Here is an 8,024-nt window from a genome sequence, read left to right as displayed (position 1 = left end):
GAAATCAGAAACACGTAATTTTATTCGGTAAAAATTTGATGACAGTAATTTCCACAGTTCTAACATTCATAAGTAGTTCACACGCTATCGTAGATACAGACTAAACGGAAAACAAGAAATATACATGCAACAGAAATATCACGCGGCTGCTTACATCCCTTGTACTGTGTACATTTTAAATCCTTGTACAGGCTATACTTGCCGCTTGATCTCAGGAATTTCTTCTGAATTGTTCAATCCGCTGCGTATTTGGCAGATAATAAGAATGGGGTCCGAGGTATATTTACACAAAATTTCATTAGGATTGTGTGAAGGGCTCGGGAGTTAGAATTTTTTTCTACAGTACATGTCAAGCACGCCAATCGAAACTCAAATGTCCAAAAATTCATAACTCTCTTAAAAGTGAACGAATTGGTCTGGTAATTAGTACAGTAATCTAGAATGGTACTAGGTTGAAAATAAAGGTCCAAACTGAAAGATTCAGTCAAATCAGTCCAGAAAAACTTAATGATTTTGTGAACGGGGGGGGGGTGGATGCGTGTAGTGTGTAAATTTTATTTCCGTGTATAGGCTATAAGCGCCGTTTGATTCTTCTTAATTGTTCAATCCGCTGCATATTTGACAGACAATAAGAATGGGGTCCGAGGTTTATATTCACGAATTTTCATTAGAATTGAGTGAAGGACTCGGGAGTTAGATTTTTTTTGTACAGTACATGTCAAACACGACGATTGAAACTCAAATGGCAAAAAGTTCATAACTCTGTTAATAATAAACGAATTGGTCTGGTAATTAGTACAGTAATCTAGAATGATACTAAGTTTAACTTAAAGGTCCAAGATCAAAGATCAAGTAAAATCGGGTCAGAAAAACTAAATGATTTTATGAATGGGGGGGGGGGGGGGGTCGGTCAGTGACTTCTATATTAAATGGAGAATATTAAATTCTAAATATCACATATTACACAATTCTTAAACAAAATACATATGTTAGAACAATGTATAAGCGTTGTTTTAAAGATGTAACTTTTGATTTGTTTCAACATGTTAACTTTATTTCAGTATGAATACATAGCTATGGATCTCAATACTCAGATACGGGGAAAAGCGATATTATTGTAACTTCTTTTACTAAATCAAAACAGAAAAGAACAGAATCCATCATTTTAAAGATAAAAAAATCAGATCTAAGCACAAAAAGAGGGGGAAAGAAATTGGGCACTGGGGGCTCGAACCCGGGTCGCCTGGGCAATGTCAACGACTCTATCGACTGAGCTACTCGGACTCTCGCTTCAGGACTTTGATGCCTAATATCTCGAGAACGCGTTGATCGATTTTTAAACAAAATACATATTCTGAATCAGTAAAAGGGTCACTATAAGATGTAAAAATCTCAAAGAACAATATAAAAAAATAAAAAATTCGAAAAATTCTATTTTTCAAATTTCCTTCCGGTGACGACCAGAAGTGACGGCGGACATTCTCTTGACCGAGGTACATTAGAAAAACGGTAGATCTATCATATCTGAAAATTTCAGCCTTTTATCTTCACTCGTTTTTGAGAAACCCGACAGACAAAATTGACTTTTTAAAATCGTAAACGGACGATAACTTCTGACCGGAAGTGTTTTTTCAAAAAATAAAAATTATATATCAGCTTTAGATAAAAACACGTTTATATTGAAAATTTGGGCGTAATCGAGTCACAAATCTCCGAGAAATCGTCTGCACAAAATCGGTAAGAAAAAAAAAGAATAATAAGAATAAGACTAGAGCAAAGCTCGTTGCAAAGCAACGAGTGGGTCTTCCGTTAATGTCAAGAGTAAAGCTTGATGTTCCTGCAAGAAGCAGAGTGTTTAAATCAATAACGAGGAACTTAAAGTAAAAGATAAAAATAAATACGAATGATACTATGTACGAATTAACAAAATCCTTAACGATTCTAAGAACGAATTAACAAAAAAATAATTCCGAAGGTGTCAAAGTTCTTAACAAACTTCGAATTATTTTTGGTACGAGTTTGAACTTCACGCTATTTTTGAAACCAAAAACGCAGAATCAAAATTTCTGAAAAATCAATTTTTAAACCCCGATATCTGTTATAAATCGTCCGATTTAAAAACGGATTTAAGTTTTGTACTCATCATGAAAATTACCGTAGGTTACATATGTTTAATTTTTAATATTGAAAAACAATGAAAAACTAAAACAAGAGGCAAATTGGCCACATCGCTCACCTGAGGAACAATAGGTATGATAAAATCAGCTTAATGGAGTCACAATGCAAACAACCTGGACAATGTACATTAATACATGTAGATCCTGTATAAATAAAACCCATTTCCCCCCTATACAATATTCTTGTTTATAATCATTAGTTCCTTTTCTAAAAGGATGATTTTATATTGATTTTATAGTTATATCGCATGTTGAGTATTGCAGTTCTCAAAAAAAGATCCTTAACAATAGTTTATACATGGGATATAAACCTACATCAAACTCTGAACCTTCTTGTGAGGCCAAAGAACTGTCCTGGGGCCAAAGTCTTAACAATTATAAATAATCATCTGGCTGATTAGTTTCTGAGAAGAAGATTTTTAAATATTTACTCTATATATTCCAATGTTAAACTTTGACCCCCCCCCCCCCCCACCCATTGTGGCCCAAACCTATCCCCGGGGTCATGATTTTCACAACTTTGTATCTACAGTACCTGAGGATGCTTCCACATAAGTTTCAGCTTTCCTGGCTTATTAGTTTCTGAGAAAAAGATTTTTAAAGATTTTCTCTATATATTCCTATGTAAAAATCAATTCCCCCATTGTGACCCAAATACCACCTAGGACTATGATTTTAACAAACTTGAATCTACACTACCTGAGGATGCTTCCATTTTAATTTGTGCTTTTCTGGCCTAATAGTTTTTGAGAAGAAGATTTTCAAAGATTTTCTCTATATATTCCTATGTAAAACTTGATCCCCCTCTTATGGCCCCTCCCTACCCCCGGGAACATGATTTGAACAAACTTGAATCTACACTACCTGAGGATGCCTCCACACAAGTTAAAGCTTTTCAGGCCGAATAGTTTTTGAGAAGAAGATTTTTGAAAAATACCATCAAATTTTCAATAATTCTCAATTATCTCCCCTTTAAAGAGGGCGTGGCCCTTCATTTGAACAAACTTGAATCCCCTTCACCTAGTGGTGCTTAGTGCCAAATTTGGTTGAAATCTGCCCAGTGGTTCTTGAAAAGAAGATGAAAATATGAAAAGTTTACAACAACGACAAATTGTGATCAGAAAAGCTCACTTGAGCCTTTGGCTCAGGTGAGCTAAAAACAAAATAAAAGAAACATAATTGCATACTTTTATTGAAAAACAAATTTTCACAGCTAACAATTGTAAATTACTTTAAACAGCCATAATTTTGTTTGTTATAATTTCTTATCAAACACAAACCACAACAAGGCATGATGCTTTCTTAAAGTTCCATTACAGTAACTGTTCATGAATTATCCGATTTAATTTTTACTGGTAAATAGTCTGTAGAACACATTAAGGAATATGCATGTGGGTAGAGATGACAGGTTAACCTCAAGAGCTGAAAAGAATCAACAGGTAAAAACCATGTGGCCACCAATAGCTGAAATTAAAAAAATCAATAAGCTGTGTTAATACATGTACCGGTACTAATAATAGCTGTGTTTACATTAACATATGCATAGTATTTCTGAAAAAAAATACACTGACCATGAAATGTAATTAGTATGACATATCCCGATACGTGACATTAGATGGCACAGGACAGTTTTTGTGATACGTTGTATTGTATTGTATTTCATTGTAGCCTGGGGACGTGTGTCTTCGGAACCCTGTAACTAGAATTTCCTCAGTTCCCATTCAGCACAAATACCTTTAATTCACTTTTTATAAGGCCAAACACCAATTTCTGAAGAAAATTACTAGTCAAAACCTGTAAAATTTTCTACATACTGGTTTTTATGAGATTTTGACCCTTCCATATTTTGCTAATTTTTCATGATTTTTCAGCTTTTTAGACCTCCCCCAGCCAATTCCCTGCAAAGGGTTGACCTTCCGTACCATGTGCATGTTGCACCATCACATGTCAGAAACTTACCGGTGTATAGTTTATAATGCCCCATCCACCTACTTATTTACCCTCCCATCTGTAACTTGCATGTTCACTGTCTAAAGTCAACACAACAGTCATATTAGCCGCAGGTTTCACATTTTATTTCTGAATCTCATGTACCTAACATATGGGGCCTACATATTGAATATCAATTTCAACAAGAGACATCCGTCTAAGTAATGATAATCATTAAAAACCATTTCATGAATTTTAGCTACACTCATATGCCTTTAAGTACAGCAACTCTCAATTTTACAAAAATATTGACGGGTACTTTATCCGAAACTGTCCCTTGCTACCTTTAACTTACACTAACATTCTCTGAAAAGTCATCTTGTCTTAAACTTACAAAGCTTATGCTATTCTGAGAAAAAGTATACCTCATTTTGCCAATTCCATTAAGGATTAAGAAAAATATGGCAATTTAAGTGAACCCAGCATTTCCACTTTCCTCTATTTAACTCAGAATAGGGCTCTTCATAAATAAAGCATCTTTACATCATCTTATAGAGGTCAACTATTTTTAACCTCCCTAAATAAGAAACCTTATTCAAAACTACATACATATACATGATATTATCATGACAAAAGCATCACATCACTTAGAAATACCCTTACATGTATACCCTCCCCCTATTTTTTGATTTTCCTAAGAAGCATTAGTTTGAACACTTTAACCTTAATATTATGAAACTTGTGGCAATTCCCTTAAGTCATTTCTCACACATATTTAAAAACAACCATCACTGATATTGAAAATTGATATTTTCTTGGTAAATGGATGTAATGTAACATTTTTTTTCACAAAAAGACATGACGCCATACATGTGATTTCTTGTTTTCATGAAACAGTAAGCTTATAATCATATTCAGTGAATATTTTATTTATTCTTGTTTCTAGTCTCCTTTTAACCTTGCTAAAACAGTAAGACCTACCAGTGTGATGTCTGCTCTTCATTAAAATGAAATTCAAACACAACCGGGTACCTGGGGACGGATGAGAATTCCATGATAAATGTTCAAATTTTACATGTTTTCCTACATTTTTGATGCATATATACAATAAAAGGGTAAACATTTGTTGCTTCTTGATCATTTCGAGAGTAATTATCATAGCAGATGTTATTTCAAGGTCAAATGTACATTTACATATCCAACATGTAATGGTAATGGAGACAATTGGAAAGAGGGGGGCCATGGCTTTTTGAATTCTGTAAATATATCTAAAATATCACTTTTGGATAGGAAGGAGGAAAAACTTGAGTTTTTTGACATATTGTATACTTTGATAACTGCATTTGTCTACATGTGAATTTTATTTGAAAGAAAAATATGCTGTTTTAAAAAAATTAAGTTATATAAGTCAGGTTGCTTAATGTTATTTCATGAAATCAGACAGCAAAATTGCTGCAAATTTATTATTTAAATAATTCAATTGATCAAAACTCTTTTACTGTGCAGTATTAATTCTTATCTCGGTAATTAACTTAAGCCTTTTAATTGTCATAAGGATAGGAAATACCTACTTTCTAAGCCAATTTACTCTAGTGGTGGTCATTCTACACATTTAAAAGGCATTTACTTCCCTTGTATATTATAGCTAATAAATCATGTAATGACATATACAATGTATAACCAACAAAATCATCCATTTTCCCAAAATAGACTACTTTTGGTAAAAATCCACTCAAAATTACAGTTAAATGAGAAATCTGAAAATACCATGTAGTCTTGAAACTTACACTAACATTCTCGGAAAAGTCATCTTGTCTTAAACTTACAAAGCTTATGCTATTCTGAGAAAAAGTATACCTCATTTTGCCAAATCCATTAAGGATTAAGAAAAATATGGCAATTTAAGTGAACCCAGCATTTCCACTTTCTTCTATTTAACACAGATTTATAGGGCTCTCCATAAATAAAGCATCTTTACCTAATCTTTTAGAGGTCAACTGTTGTTCAACCTCCCTAAATAAGAAACCTTATTCAAAACTACATACATATACATGATATTATCATGACAAAAGCATCACATCACTTAGAAATACCCTTACATGTATACCATCCCCCTATTTTTTGATTTTCCTAAGAAGCATTAGTTTGAACACTTTAACCAAATATTATGAAATTTAAATGCTTCTATTCTGATCAATTGAATTTTTAAGCAGCGTGAAATTAAACCCATCGCAATTGATACTTTAGTAAAAATCATGAAAATTTAACACGGTGGAATTAAAACGACTTACAGTATTTCATCCAAACAGCCTCAAAGTATAATTTTCTGCTACAGTGTATACCATTTTTTTAAAATGAATTCTACTGGGTTTTTTTTGGCAAATAAATTTAGCGTTTTTATTTTTACTAAATTTTAGTTGCACAATGAAAAAATGAGGGATTGCATGATAATACATGCTCATTTTGAAATTTAAAGCATTGTTGATTTCTTTTCCTAGATAGAGATATGCACAAAATGATGTTGCTCTGTGATGCTTTGCCAAGATTAAAGGCATGAGAGAGAGAGAGAGAGAGAGAGAGAGAGAGAGAGAGAGAGAGAGAGAGAGAGAGAGAGAGCTGAGGCACATGTAGTAAAAATTATTACATACATTTGTCTTACTGTAAAAACTGTTTACCATGTAGATGTGTTCTGCATGTAAAGTTTACCTAAAATGAATCAATAAAATTCAATATATATAAAAGATAAACTAATCTCAAAGAATTTACAATGTTCTGTGAAATTATCAAATCTTGAGAAGAATGTTTTATAGATATCAGGGAACATTAACCTAAAATCTGAACTTAAAGTTCTTTTCATCTTGCACTCTGATTTACATGCTCTCTCACAGGCGATAATCATATATAACGGCGAGCCAGACAAAAGTTCTAATTTTAATTAGACTGAATATTTACCATGTCAAATATATTTATTTAATTAAGCACAAGACTGTCTGAGTTCTTTAATTCATTAATTAAGTGGAGGTGATATGGTAAAGATCTGCTATTTCCAAATATTTAGGGTAAAGTTATCATCATGCAAACATGCACTCTAATTACAACATTCTACTCTTGTGTGCCTTTGGACCCCCACCCCTTTTAATTGCACTGTTTTACAGTGTGTGGTGTGTTGTTCAATACAAAATAAGACATACATATACATAATAATAAATAGAAATTCAAACGAGTAGTGTGCAAAACATACACGTGAAAATACATTGGACAGATAATATCCCGAGATTTCTCTGACTCAAATGCCCGCTTTTATATTGTTACGCACGTCAAAAGCGAAGGTTAGAGTCAGAGGAATGTCGGATTAGATTGAAACGTGCACAAACACTTTGAAAAGAAAAAGTCAATACGACATATCCTGTATTGAAACATACCTTTATAATCTGTCATACGTTAGTTGAGCTGAAATTTCCACTATCGCCGTCTTGCAGGCCATTCTTCTGACACACCGCTATCAGCTGTTGTTCGCAGTCAAAACATGGCGAGTTGACATGGTGAATCGTACGATAATTATTTCGATTAAAACTAATCAGACTAATAAAAACTAACAACGTAATTATCGACCGAATTAACGAAATTGTTTCAATAAACACTCTGATTAACTATATAAAAAAGGAGCTCGGTTTTATGACCCGTACGAAATCTTTTCAGCAGGAGTTACTTTTAGTGTGAATTTTGCACTATTTTTTAAACCAATAACGAGGAATCAACATTTCCGGAAAAATCAATATTTAAACCCCGATATCTCCGCAATGCAGTATCCGATTTTAAAACGAATTGAAGTTTTGTATTTATCTTTGCAAACTATACAATATGCATATAATTTTATGTTTTTTATAAAGTTTTATGATCAGTACGAATTGTTACAGT

The 8,024-nt window shown here is 33.1% G+C and overlaps 1 long non-coding RNA gene across 1 annotated transcript; it reads right to left on the bottom strand.

Annotated features, from left to right (window-relative positions):
• Positions 1–3,352: 3,352 nt before the first annotated feature.
• On the bottom strand, positions 3,353–7,802 carry LOC136269987 (uncharacterized). Its single transcript, XR_010707620.1, has 2 exons — positions 7,529–7,802; positions 3,353–3,641 (listed from the first exon to the last, which is right to left on the bottom strand). It is a non-coding gene; the product is annotated as an uncharacterized lncRNA (long non-coding RNA).
• Positions 7,803–8,024: the final 222 nt, after the last annotated feature.

The sequence above is a fragment of the Magallana gigas genome, chromosome 1 (genome assembly GCF_963853765.1).
Source record: "Magallana gigas chromosome 1, xbMagGiga1.1, whole genome shotgun sequence".
NCBI lineage: Eukaryota > Metazoa > Mollusca > Bivalvia > Ostreida > Ostreidae > Magallana > Magallana gigas.
The sequence above is the reverse complement of the archived record's forward strand: the minus strand, read 5'-3'. Positions and strand labels throughout refer to the sequence as shown.